The sequence below is a fragment of the Pongo pygmaeus genome, chromosome 2 (genome assembly GCF_028885625.2).
Source record: "Pongo pygmaeus isolate AG05252 chromosome 2, NHGRI_mPonPyg2-v2.0_pri, whole genome shotgun sequence".
Classification (NCBI taxonomy): domain Eukaryota; kingdom Metazoa; phylum Chordata; class Mammalia; order Primates; family Hominidae; genus Pongo; species Pongo pygmaeus.
In genome coordinates, this window is record NC_085930.1 from 12,817,828 (window position 1) to 12,832,581 (window position 14,754).

A 14,754-nucleotide genomic window follows, 5' to 3' on the forward strand; every position below is an offset into this window, starting at 1 on the left:
TTCTTCCTTACAAAAAAGTTAATTAAACACATGTAGTAAGAGCTTACTATGAGCCAAATGCTGTTCAAAGCACTGGTAATACAACTTTGACTTTATGCAGTTTGCATTTTAGCATGAGGACATAGGAAATAAACAATCAATAGGACAAATAAGTGAAGTATATGTTATGTTAGAAAATAGGTGGTACAGGCTGGGCACGGTGGCTCACGCCTGTAATCCCAGCACTTTGGGAGGCAGAGGTGGGAGGATCCTGAGGTCAGGAGTTTGAGACCAGCCTGGCCAACATAGTGAAAACCCATCTCTACTAAAAATACAAAAAATTAGCCAGGCGTAGTGGCAGGCACTGGTAATGCCAGCTACTAGGGAGGCTGAGGCAGGAGAATCGCTTGAACCCGGGAGGCGGAGGTTGTGGTGAGCTGAGATCACACCATTGCACTCCAGCCCGGGCAACAGTGCAAGACTCTGTCTCAAAAAAATAAATAAATAAAAAGAAAGAAAATTAAAAAAAAAAGAAAAGAAGTGGTACAGAAACATTTGAGAAGAATAAGGAAATGTCTGGAGTGGAGGGTGAAGGGTTGCAATTTAAAATAGTCTGGGCAGGATGGTTTCATTCAGAAGGTCCATTGAAGTGAGATCTTGAATGAGGTGAGATAGGAAGTAGAAATGATGGGTAAACAAGGCTGAGGATCAGGAGAGTGCCTGGTGTGTTCTATGAGCATCAGAGAAGCTAATGCCCTAGGAGAGGAGGGAGTCAGTGGGAGTAGGGAGACTCAGAGCAGGTAAGATTAGGATGCTGAAAGAGAGGCAGATTGTGCAGAGTCTCAGATGCCATCAGGAGGACAGTGGCTTTTACTCTGAGAGGAATGGAAAGCCTCAGGAACTTTGAGTAGAGAGGTGACATATACTGTGTTAGGCTCTAATATAGAGAAAGCAGGTGACCTATGGAACAGCTCTCTGGACTCTTTCACTAGTTTTATATGATTGATTAAATTTAGGTTTATACTCCTAGATCACCAAAATCTCTGACCACATTGTGAAGTCCAAGTTTATGGACCTGAGATTTTGAGAGTCAGATCGTGAACTGACTCAACTTTCAGAATGCTCAAGCGCATTCCTTCTCAAAGTGTAAAAAGTGGGGCTTTGACCTTGACATTAACATGGAGCTTATTAGAAATGTAGAATTTCAGGCCTCACTCCAGACTTTCTGAGTCAAATTCTTCTTGTTACCAAGATCCTCAGCTGATTCTTTTGTGCATTGTGTTTGAGGAGTCCTGCTCTGAGTTTCTGCTACTCTTTGAAATCTTTTGGCAGGCATACTTTTTTGTTTTTTTTTTATACCAAGACAATCTACCTTATAACAAGAATCTCTAAAGCATGGAACTGGTTCATTGAGATATCTTAACCGTGTAGCACGTACATTCGGCCTTCTAGAGTACATTTTTTATTTATATTTTTTCTTTTTTTCTTATTCTTTATTTTTTTCTCTTTTTTTTCCCCTCCCCCTCCCCCTCCCCCCACCCCACAACAGTCCCCGGAGTGTGATGTTCCCCTTCCTGTGTCCATGTGTTCTCATTGTTCAATTCCCACCTATGAGTGAGGACATGCGGTGTTTGGTTTTTTTGTCCTTGCAATAGTTTGCTGAGAATGAAATTTTTTAAAACCCCCTCATTATGCTTGAGGCAGGTTCTAGCAACAGAATAAAACTAAATGTGCTATCACTCAGCAACTACTGAGCCAGGGAAACAGATGCCTAGCTTGCCCTGTGTAGCCAATGAAAACTCAGACTTTCCAGTTCAATGTTCATTTCAGCTGAATAACTGTATTTTATTATAATGTCATCTCAAATATTGCAGAGGACATGTTTGTAATATAAAAATTTAGTTATTTAGGCCGGGCCCGGTGGCTCACTCCTGTAATCCCAGCACTCTGGGAAGCCGAGGCAGGGGGATCACCTGAGGTCAGGAGTTGGAGACCAGCCTGGCCAACATGGTGGAAACCTATCTCTACTAAAAATACAAAAATTAGCCAGGCATGGTGGTGCATACCTGTAGTCCCAACTACTAGGGAGGCTTAGGCAGGAGAATTGCTTGAACCCAGGAGTCAGAGGTTGCAGTGAGCCGAGATTGTGCCGCTGCACTCCAACCTGGGCGACAGAGGGAGACTCTGTCTCAAAAAAACAAAAATTGGTTATTTATCTGAAATTGATATGTAACTCGACTTCTTTCTATTTTTTCTGACAACCGTACTATCGTCATTTCTCTAAGCCTTTCTAATTTCTGCAAATGACATGCTGGGACCTTCTTTTACTTGGTTCTGCATAAAAAAATTTACACAAAGGAAAAAATATTATACTTTGTATAATATCAACATCTCCAAAACCAACCACACTTTACTTTTTTTCTCTTTTCCTAGGAAGAGGCTTATGGGTTCACTTAATAATAGCTCTATTTCTATTACGTCTCAATAAGCCATGTGAGAGAGTGGCTGATGCCAACTGCTGGTAGCTTCTTTGGAATGAGAGCCTTTTAAGACATTTGTCCTCAGCATTGGACTTTAATTGCAATTACTGGACAACATACACACAAGTTCAGCTGGACATCTTATTATACATACCATATCTCTCCATCCTGAAGCAGTCATTATATTAGAAAATACTTGTGTTCTCTAATTCAGACAGACAATAACTTATTTATTCTGGCATAAAACTTTCCCCAAACTCAGAATCAATGCTATTTCTACTCTATAAGAAAGTAAGTAAATATTATTTTCTTTCCTTTGATTTTCAGTGTCTTCAACTCTTAAAACTTCCTCCTTAATTTTTCACATAACTGCCATTATTCTGCACGGCTTTGGCCATACCAGAACTCTCATCCAGCCAAACTCAACCTGAATGTAAATGTCTGTAAAGTATTTCCTTTCCGACTTCTCTAGCAACAGCTTCTGCCACTCTAATCTAACACACCCAGCAGCACTACGAACCAACTCTTGAAAGTATGATTTTGATAATATCACTCGTTTTCTCAGACCCTGAAGTAGAACAGGCAGACTTTAAGGCAAAGAAGCATAAAGTTGAACTATAATAAGCTCTGTAAACTGTGTCTGCTATACTAAAATGCCTCGTTGGCATGCAATTTGTAAGAATCTTTTGATCAATTATTGGTCACCGAGAACCATTAGTCAGTCATAAGATTCTTCCAGTGAGAATACATAATCAGCTTCATAAAGCACTGCTGGTACCTATTAGAATGCCTTCACAGGAAAAGAGTGAGTTAACCCTTCCAAATTGTTTTTAAGCAAATACTTATAAGATACATTGCAATGCAAAAATTTGTTTTTCAGTCACTCTTGAAAAACACGAGTAAAGGATGATCCTGTCTCTGACAATAAAATAGTTTTTCATGTGTCTAAAAGAAAACTTACCATGAGGAAATATTTTAGTTCTCTGTTTTCACTCTCAGTGAGAGGAAATAAGAGACTATTAACAAATTTTAAATTGATATATAATATATACCCAAGATACTTGATGGAGATTCATCTATAATAGCATTGCCTAAGTAAGAAAAATATTTTTAATATGACTGCTGATTGTTACAGTTACCTATTGCAGCACCTCAGTCATAAATAGAACACGCAGAAATAGTGCACCCACTCAAAACCATGGTGGATTGAGGTGTTCTATATGAGTGGTTTTCCATGCAAAAGGTGTTGACTAACTGAAGTGTCATTTTTTTTTTAATTTTTAAAATTAAATATATTTTTTTTATTTTATTATTATTATACTTTAAGTTTTAGGGTACATGTGCACAATGTGCAGGTTTGTTACATATGTATACATGTGCCATGTTGGTGTGCTGCACCCATTAACTCGTCATTTAGCATTAGGTATATCTCTTAATGCTATCCCTCCCCCTTCCCCCCACCCCACAACAGTCCCCGGAGTGTGATGTTCCCCTTCCTGTGTCCATGTGTTCTTGTTGTTCAATTCCCACCTGTGAGTGAGAACATGCAGTGTTTGGTTTTTTGTCCTTGCGATAGTTTGCTGAGAATGATGGCTTCCAGTTTCATCCATGTCCCTACAAAGGACGTGAACTTTTCATTTTTTATGGCTGCATAGTATTCCATGGTGTATATGTGCCACATTTTCTTAATCCAGTCTATCGTTGTTGGACATTCGGGTTGGTTCCAAGTCTTTGCTATTGTGAATAGTGCTGCAATAAACAGATGTGTGCATTTTTAAGTGTTAGGTGTATCAAGTAGGGTGGTTGTTCTAAATATATTAGACACACTTTTTCTTAATTACATTTAGTGTACTAGGAATAGTTTTGTCATTTTTATCTTTATAATTTGTGCTTATAATTACATACTTCAGTTATTCTAACTTATGGAAATATATGAATCATTCTGTGGAGCTACATAATGATGTGTAAGACTATGAGTTTGTTTACTAAAAGTTGGCAGACTGGCATGTATTTTATTTTTTCCCAGTCTTCTCTATTTCTTTTAGTTTTTACTCATTTTGTTAGTGTGTCTTCCAGTGGCATCACAATATTATTATATGTAAAATCAATGACCCTAATTTTGGCCTGGGGTGATGGCCGATGAGTCCATATAATAATTGAATTCATAGTACTCTTCAGATGGGTTTTTTTCCAAGAGCTGATTGCTTGGATTAGTCAAGAGAGTCTACTTAGAATGGGTGCTTCCTTAAAATTGCATAAAGAACTTCTAGTTTCAGCTCCAAAATGTAAAGTCAGAAAATAGAGTCATCCCTTCTATCCTACCAACAAGAAAAGTAAAAAAACTGAAAATCAACTATAGTTCTTGGTCCATCAGACTGCCAAACTGCTACCCCAAAATCTGGAGTGACAGGTTTTCCTATGAAAGAGCCATATATGCAAAGCAACTCCCAAATGCCAAGGAAGCAAGAAACCAAATAAGAGAGTAGACAAATCCAGTTTGTGGGGTTGGATGATTTAATGAGGGAACTTCCAGACAGAAACGTGATCTTGAGTGGCTGCAAGACATGCAGATCTCTGCATTGTTACTCCACAGAATCAAGGCTTATATGTCATAAATAAAGGGTATACGTGCTCCAGCAAGACAATTAAAGGCAACCCTTCAGTATAGGCAAGAACACTATAAACATCATAGCCTATAATTTGTGCAATAATATCAAGGTTGTTTTGTTCTTACATTTACAAGTAGAAACCAAGAGGCATTCACAGGACTGGGGCTAGTCAAACCTCAACAATGGCGGAATGGCCACCAAGATGGAGTCACTTTTGTCTCCACACAGGAGGATATGGAGATTGACAACTGAGATCTGCTTACCAAAAACAACTTATGTGGTTGGAAGACTTAAATGGTAATTTTTAAAAATTGCTGGAGGCTGAATGTGGACATTTGCTGAGAATGGAAGAAATCCTGAGGGCCTCAAACTTCGAACTTGGTGGATCTTATCTTGGTGAGTCTCATCAGGTTGTCAAGGTGAAGGGCCAAGAAAAAATACCATTATGTCTCTGGCAGCAGTGGGGGAACCATTTAAAAATACACTCAGAGCATTTTCCATAACAAAGACCTTCTCTGAAGGGAAAAAGATTGTACCAGAACCTCACTAATCTGGGAAAAAATGGAGTCTATAAGAACAGTGCCAGCAGGAATAGCACATAAGCCCCATACTATAGAGGATCAGTTGTTTTCCACAGAGACAATGGTTGACAATTCTGATACTGATATACAGGTATACCAGAATAGCAGACTTAAGTAAATAAATGAGCGGCAGGTTGTGGGAGCTACGGTTCTCAATATTGGAGTGGAAATTCACACATAAGCAAAGGGAGTAGGCTGCAATGATCCATATAGTCATGGATTATTGTTGCAGACATTGACAAGAATTCTTATGTAGCTTAATATAGATACAGATGTTTACATACAGAAATATTTAAGATATGCAAACATATACAGGCTAGTATGGACACATTTAATTTTTTTTACCCTCTCAGCTGAAAGGGCCTAAAAGAAATAAACATCCAATGGCAACGACTACACCGACAACCTAAATCTTGTTTTATAATTCCATTCTCAAATGAAAGGAACCAGGGTCTTTAGAGAAATGGCTGATTCTAAGACTTATGCAGGAAATATACAACATGTGCCTGGAGCATCTTGTAGTGCCTAAAACGTAAGGAATCCTCCCCGCCAAAGAAACATCATCACACAATAATGTGAGAATGTCAAAGAGGCATAGGATGCAATTAAAGGAGCTTCGGGTAGAAAAAAAAAAAAAAAGGAACAATTTGAACAATAAAATAGAGAAGTGATGGATTATAACCTATAGGAAAACATAAATATCTATGGGGTCTTAATGATATAAATAAAAGGTTACATAAATTAATTAATGAGAGAGGAGAGACAAATTTTCCATGCTTAAGAATTCCAGATAATTTACCAGCATATCTGATTTTATTTTGCCTTAATTTGTTGCACTTTGCAGATGTTACAGTTTTTACAAATTAAAGGTTTGTGTCAACTCCATGTTGAGCAAGTGCCATTATTCCAAAAGCATGTGCTCACTTTGCATTTCTGGTAATTCTCATAATATTTCAAACATTATTATTATTCTCACAGTATTTCAACATTATTATTATTATATCTGTTATGCTGATTTTTGATCAGCTAGTAACTTTGGATGTTATTAGTGTAGCTCTTTTGGGGACCCAGGAACTGTGCCCATATAAGACAATAAACCTAATCAATAAATGTCGTGTATGTTCTGACTGCACCACTGACCAGCTGTTTCCCCATATCACTCCCTTCTCTCAGGACTCCTCATTTCCTGAGACACAACAATACAGAAATTAGGCCGATTAACAAGTTTATAATGGTCTCTAAGTGTTCAAGTAAAGGAAGAATAGTAGGTTTTTCACTTTAAATCAAAAGCTGGAAATGATTAAGCTTGGGAGGAAGACATGTAGAAAGCTAAGTCAGGCCAAAAGGCTAGGCCATTTTGCAGTGGTTAATCCACTTGTAAATGCAAAAGTAAAGTTCCTGAAGAAATTAACAATGTTACTCCAGTGAACACACAGATGACAAGAGAACAAATCACCCTTATTGCTAATATGGAAAAAGTTTTAGTAATCTTGACAGAAGGTCAAACTAACCATAACATTCATTTAAGCCAAAGCCTAATCCATGGCAAAGCCCTAACTCTCTTCAATTCTGTAAATGTCGAGAGAGATGAGAAAACTTCAGAAGAAAAGTTGGAAGTTAGCAGAGGTCAGGTCATGAGATTTAAGGAAAGAAGTTATTTCCATGAGGTCAAAGTGGAAGACTGAGCAGAATGTGCCAATGTAGAAGCCATAACAAGCTGTCCAGAAGATCTAGGTAAGATCACTGATGAAGATGTCTACCCTAAATAACAGATTTTCAATGTAGACAAAACAGACTTCTATTGGAAGATGACCATTAGGACTTTCATAGCTAGAGAGGAGAGATCTATGCCTGGTTTCAAAGCTTCAAAAGACAGGCTGACTCACTTATTAAGGACTAATGCAATTGGTGACTTTAAGTTGAATCCAAGACTCACTTACCATCCATGAAATCTTAAGGTCCTTAAGAATAATACTAAATCTACCCCACATGTGCTCTAGAAATGGAGCAACCAAACCTGGAGAACAGCACAACTGTTTACAGCATTATTGACTGAATATTTTAGGCCCACTACTGAGACCCGCTGCTCAGAGGGTAAAGCATTCTTTCAAAATGTTACTGTTCCTTGACAATGAAAGTTGTCACCCAAGAGCTCTGATGGAAATGTACGAGGAGAATAGTGTTTTTATGACTGCTAATGCAACATCTATTCTTGAGCACATGAATCAAGAGGTAGTTTTGATTTTTAAGTTTTTTTATTAAAAAATATATTTTGTGAAGCTTAGCTGCCACAGGTTGTTATTTCTGGGCAAAGTAAACAGTAAACTGGGCCAGGCACAGTGTCTCACACCTGTAATCCCAGCACTTTGGGAGGCCTAGGCAGGCAGATCACCTGAGGTCGGGAGTTTCAGACCAGCTTGGCCAGCATGGTGAAGCCCCATCTCTACTAAAAATACAAAAAAAAAAAAAAAATTAGTTAGGTGTGGTGGCAGATGCCTGTAATCCCAGCTACTCAGGAAGCTGAGGCAGGAGAATTGCTTGAACCCAGGAGGCGGAAGTTGCAGTGAGCCAAGATCGCACCATTGCACTCCAGCCTGGGCAGCATAGTGAGACTCTGTCAAAAAAAAAAAAAAAAAAAAGAAAGAAAGAAAACCTTCTGGAAATGATTCAGTATTCTAGAAGTCATTAGGGACATTCATAATTTATAAAAGGAGGTCAAAATATTAACATTAGCAGGAATTTAGAATGAATTAATTCCAACCCTCATGGATGACTTTGAGGAGTTCAAGACATCAGTAAAATAAGTAACTGCAGATGTGATGGAAATAGCAAGAGAATTAGAAGGAGAAATGGAACCTGAAGGGGTAACTGAAGTGGTGTAACCTCATGATAAAACTTAAATGGATGAGGCATTGCCTCTTATGGATCAGCAAAGAAACTGGTTTCTTGAGGTAAAATCTACTTCTGGTGAAAATGCTATGAACATTGTTGAAATGGCAATGAAGGGTTTCAAATATTACATAAACTTAGGTGATAAAGCAGCAGCAGGGTTTGCATGGGTTGACTCCAATTTTCAAAGAAGTTCTACTGTGGATAAATGCTATTAAACAGCTTTGCATGCTATAGAGAAATCTTTCGTGAAAGGAAGAGCCAAACAATGTGACAAACTTCATTATTATCTTATTTTAAGAAATACCACAGCCACCCTAAACTTCAGCACCCCTCCAACCTGAGCAGTCATCAGCCATCAGCATTCAAGCAAAACCCTCTACCAGCAAAAAGATTTTGACTTGCTGAAGGCTCAGATTATTGTGTTAACATTTATTAGCAACAAAGAATGTTTAAATTAAGGTATGTACATCTTTCTAGATGTAATGCTATTATACAGTCAATATAATATGATGTAGGAAAAATATAAATTGTATATTCACCAAAAAATTTGTGTGACTTACTTTATTGCAATATTTAATTTGGAGTCTGGAACAGAAACCACAATCTCTGAGGTGTGTCTTTATTAGATACTATGTCCTCAGGGAAGAAGCCTAACTCTCCACCTCTTATTTATGGGCCTTACATAGTTAATTTATTTCAAAGAGTGAAAAAAATAATCAGAGGACTAACTTTATAGTGAGAAAACCTGACAAACACTATCTCAGTCAGGTGATAAAGTGTCAAAGTCATAAAAACAAGAAAAGTCTACGAAATTGTTCCAGTAGGCCAAGCACAGTGGCTCATGCCTGTAATCCCAGCACTTTGGGAGGCTGAGGTAGGTGGATCATCTGAGGTCAGGAGTTCGAGACCAGCCTGACCAACATGGTGAAACCCCGTCTCTACTAAAAATACAAAATTATGCGGGCGTGGTGGCGCATGCCTGTAATCCCAGCTACTTGCAAGGCTGAGGCAGGAGAATTGCTTGAACCCGAGAGGCAGAGATTGCAATGAGCCAAGATCATGCCATTGCATTCCAGCCTGGGCAACAAGAGCAAAACTGCATCTCAAAGAAAAAAGAATGTATATATATATATATATATATATATATATATAGTTTTATATATATAGTTTTATATATATAGTTATATAGTTTTATGTATATATATAGTTCTAGTCAAAAAGCATCTAAGAAAACATGACTAAACTGAACTAAGTGCAATGTGATAGCCTGGATGGAATGCTGAAGCAGAAACAGGACATTAGGTAAAAACTAAGAAAATCTGTATAAACTGTGAACTTTAGTTAATAACAATTTAGTACTATTGGCTCATTAATTGTAATAAATACACCACATGAAAATAACATGTTAATAATAATTTCTATGTTGCATTTTTATGAACTCTTTACTATTATGTCAATTTTTCTATAAATCTAAAACTGTACCAAACAAACTCTGCTAAGGTTTATAAACGTGTTCTTTTTGAGTTTATATTGGCTAACGACTTTATTAAGAAGTGGGATGACTTAATTTACACTTAGACGGAATTGTAAATGATTTATTTGAATGTTAACAAGGGAAAAACTATATAGTTAAATATGCATATATAAACACACAAAAATATATGTTGTGATATAGATACACATACATACACGTAAGGGTCTTCAAAATATTCATGGAAAATTGCTGAGGAAACTATGCATGGATTTCAATTTTTTACACAAAAGTAGACTCATATTAACTTGTTAGGACATATCTGAACAGGATCTAATTTGAGGCACTAAGAAGGATAAGACATCAGTTTGAAAAGAGTCTTATGAAAGCAACATGAATTCTGCTAAAATTAAAGCAAGAACAAACATCAAATTTATGATGAAGCTTAGGTTGAAGAATGGTAAAATCACTGATGCTTTACAAAAACTTTATGGAGACCATGCCCCCAAATAAATCAGCAGTTTATAAATGGATAACTTGTTTTAAGAAGGGATGAAATGATGTTAAAGATGAAGCCTGCAGTTAGACCATATACATCAACTTTCAAGGGAAAAAAAATGAATCTTGTTTATGTCCATACTGAAGAGGACAAACAATTAACCGAAGGTACAGAAAATACAATAGCCAACACCACAGACATCTCAATTGTTTTGGCATACCTAATTCTCACGGAGAAATTAAAGTTGAGCAAACTTTCTACTCAATGGGTTCCAAAACCATCGTGCTCAGATCAACTGCAGATAAGAGTATGGCTTTTAATGGAAATTTTAAGCAAGTGAGGTAAAAATGCTGAAGGATTACTTCAAATAATTGTAACAGGAGATGAAACATGTCTTTACCAGTATGATCCTACGGACAAAACACAAAGCAATGGCTACCAGAAGTGAAAGTGGTCTAGTCAAAGTAAAAGCAGACTGGTTGAAAGCAAAGGTCATGGCGACAATTTGGGGGATGCTCAAAGTCGTTTTCCTTGCTGACTTTCTGGAGAACCAAGAAACAATAACATTTGCTTTGGATGAGAATATTTTGAGAAAGTTAACCAAAGCTTTAGCAAAAGACACTTTGGAAAGCTTCACCAGAGTCCTTCTTCACCATGACAATGCCCCTGCTCATTCCTCTCATCAAATAAGGGAAATTTTGTAAGAGTATGTTTGAGAAATCATTAGATATCCACTACGTAGCCTTGATTTGGCTCCTTTTGACTTCTTTTAGTTTTCCAAGCTTGAAAAATATTAAAATGGCATTCATTTTTTTATTAGTGAGGTAACAAGAACTGCATTGATATAGTTAAATTTCCAGTAACCTCAGTTCTTTAGGGATAGACTAAATGGCTGGTATGATTGCTTACAAAAGTGACTAGAAGTTGTTGAAAATTATTTTAAGAAATCCAGGAGCTGTTTTTTTAATAAGATTAACAAAATAGATGGACCACTAGCTAGATGAAAAAAGAATAAGAGATAGAAGAATCAAATAGACACAATAAAAATGATAAAGAGGATATCACCACTGACCCCACAGAAATACAAACTACCATCAGAAAATACTGTGAACATGTCTCCGCAAATAAACTAGAAAATCTAGAAGAAATTAATAAATTTCTGGATACATACACCCTCCCACAACTAAACCAGAAAGAAGTCAAATCCCTGAATACACCAATAACAAGTTCTGAAACTGAGGCAGTAAGTAATAGCCTACCAATGAAAAAAAGCCAAGGACCAGACAGATTCACAGCTGAATTCTACCAGAGGCACAAAGAGGAGCTGGTACCATTCCTTCTGAAATTGTTACAAACAATAGAAAAAGAGGGCCTCATCCCTAAATCATTTTATAAGGCCAACATCATCCTGATACCAAAACCTGGCAGAGACACAAAAAATGAAAATTTCAGGCCAATATCCCTGATGCACATCAGTGTGAAAATCCTCAATAAAATACTAGCAAACCGAATTCAGCAGCACATCAAAAAGCTTATCCACCACAATCAAGTCGGCTTCATCCCTAGGATGCAAGGCTGGTTCAAATATAAACATAACCCATGACAAAAACCACATGATTATCTTAATAGATGCAGAAAAGGCCTTTGATAAAATTCAACATCTTTTCATGCTAAAAATTCTCAATAAACTAGGTATTGTTGGAGCATATCTCAAAATAATGAGAGCTATTTATGACAAATCTATAGCCAATATCACACTGAATGGGCAAAAGCTGGAAGCATTCCTTTTGAAAACCAGCACAAAACAAGGATGCCTCTCTCACCACTCCTATTCAACATAGTATGGGAAGTTCTGGCCAGGGCAATCAGGCAGGAGAAAGAAATAAAGCATATTCACATAGCAAGAGAGGAAGTCAAATTGTCTCTGTTTGCAGACTACATGACTGTATATTTAGAAAACCCCATCTTTTCAGCCCCAAAACTCCTTAATCTGAAAAGCAACTTCAGCAAAGTCTCAGGATACAAAATCAATGTGCAAAAATCACAAGCATTACTGTACACTAGTAATAGACAAGCAGAGAGCCAAATCATGAATTAACTCCCATTCACAAGTGCTACAAAGAGAATAAAATACCTAGGAATACAACTTACAAGGTATATAAAGGACCTCTTCAAGGAGAAGTACAAACCACTGCTCAAGGAAATAAGAGAGGACACAACCAAATGGAAAAACATTCCATGCTCATGGATAGGAAGAATCAATATCATGAAAATGGCCATATTGCCCAAAGTAATTTATAGATTCAATGGTATTCCTATCATGCTACCATTGACTTTCTTTACAGAATTGGAAAAAAATTACTTTAAATTTCAAATGGAACCAAAAGAGAGCCCACGTAGCCAAGACAATCCTAAGCAAAAAGAACAAAGCTAGAGGCATCATGCTACCTGACTCCAAACTATGCTACAAGGCTACAGTAACCAAAACAGCATGGTACTGGTATCAAAACAGAGATATAGACCAATGGAACAGAACAGAGGCCTCAGAAATAACACCACACATCTACAACCATCTGACCTTCGACAAACCTGACAAAAACAAGCAATGGGAAAAGGATCCCCTATTTAATAAATGGTGCTGGGAAAACTGGCTTTGGCCATATACAGAAAACTGAAACTGGACTCCTTCCTTAAACCTTATACAAATGTTAACTCAAGATGGATTAAAGACTGAAATGTAAATCCCCAAACCATAAAAACCCTACAAGAAAACCTAGGCAATAACATTCAGGACATAGGCATGGGCAAAGACTTCATGACTAAAACACCAAAAGCAATTGCAACAAAAGCCAAAATTGACAAGTGGGATCTAATCAAATAAAACAGCTTCTGCACAGCAAAAGAAACTATCATCAGAGTGAAAAGGGAACCTACAGAATGGGAGAAAAAATTTGAAAGCTACTCATCTGACAAAGGTCTCATATCCAGAATCTACAAGGAACTTAAACAAATTTACAAGAAAAAAACAACCTCATCAAAAAGTTGGGGAAGTATATGAACAGATACTTCTCAAAAGAAGACATTCATGCAGCCAACAAACAAAAAAAGCTCATCATCGCTGGTCATTAGAGAAATGCAAATCAAAACCAGAATGAGATATCATCTCACACCAGTTAGAACGGCAATTATTAAAAAGTCAGGAAACAACAGATGCTGGGAAGACTGTGGAGAAATAGGAACACTTTTACACTGTTGGTGGGAATGTAAATTAGTTCAACCATTGTGGAAGACAGTGTGGCAATTCCTCAAGGATCTAGAACCAGAAATACCATTTGACCCAATAATCCCATTACTGGGTACGTACCCAAAGGATTATAAATCATTGTACTATAAAGACATATGCACACGTATGTTTATTGCAGCACTATTTACAATAGCAAAGACTTGGAACCAACCCAAATGCCCATCAATGACAGTCTGGATAAAGAAAGTGTGGCACATATACACCACAGAATACTATGCAGCCATAAAAGAATGAGTTCATGTCCTTTGCGAGGACATGGACAAAGCTGAACGCCATTATCCTCAGCAAACTAACACAGGACCAGACAACCAAACACCACATGTTCTGACTCATAAGTGGAAGTTGAACAATGAGAAAACATGGACACAGGGAGGGGAACAACACACACAGGGGCCTGTCAGGGGTTTAGGGGAAAGGGAAGGGAGAGAAATAGGACCAATACCTAATACATGCAAGGCTTAAAACCTAGATGATGAGTTGATAGGTACAGCAAACCACCATGGTCCATGTATACCTTTGTAACAAACCAGCACGTTCTGCACATGTATCCCAGAACTTAAAGTAAAATACAAAAAGTTTATGTTTTCTATTTTCACATTTTAATTCCATTTTTATGAACTTTTTGAAGTCCCCTGTGGACACTATACACATATAAATGCAAATAAGTATTCTGGAATCTGCCAGATAGAGTGAATAGTTTATCTACCTTGTTAGGTTATTGCAATATGCAGGTAAATATATAGAAAGAAAGAGGAAATATAAGATGTTTTGAAGCCAAAAGAATATTGGATAGAGCAATGGGATCAATATGAAAAAAGCTAAGACCTGACCACTGTTTGAGTAGAAGTTCACCAAACAAAAGAACATGGAAAAAAGAAAGAAAAAAAAGTAACAACATAGGGGAAAATTAATATTTTAGTTTGAAGGAAGAAAGCTGAA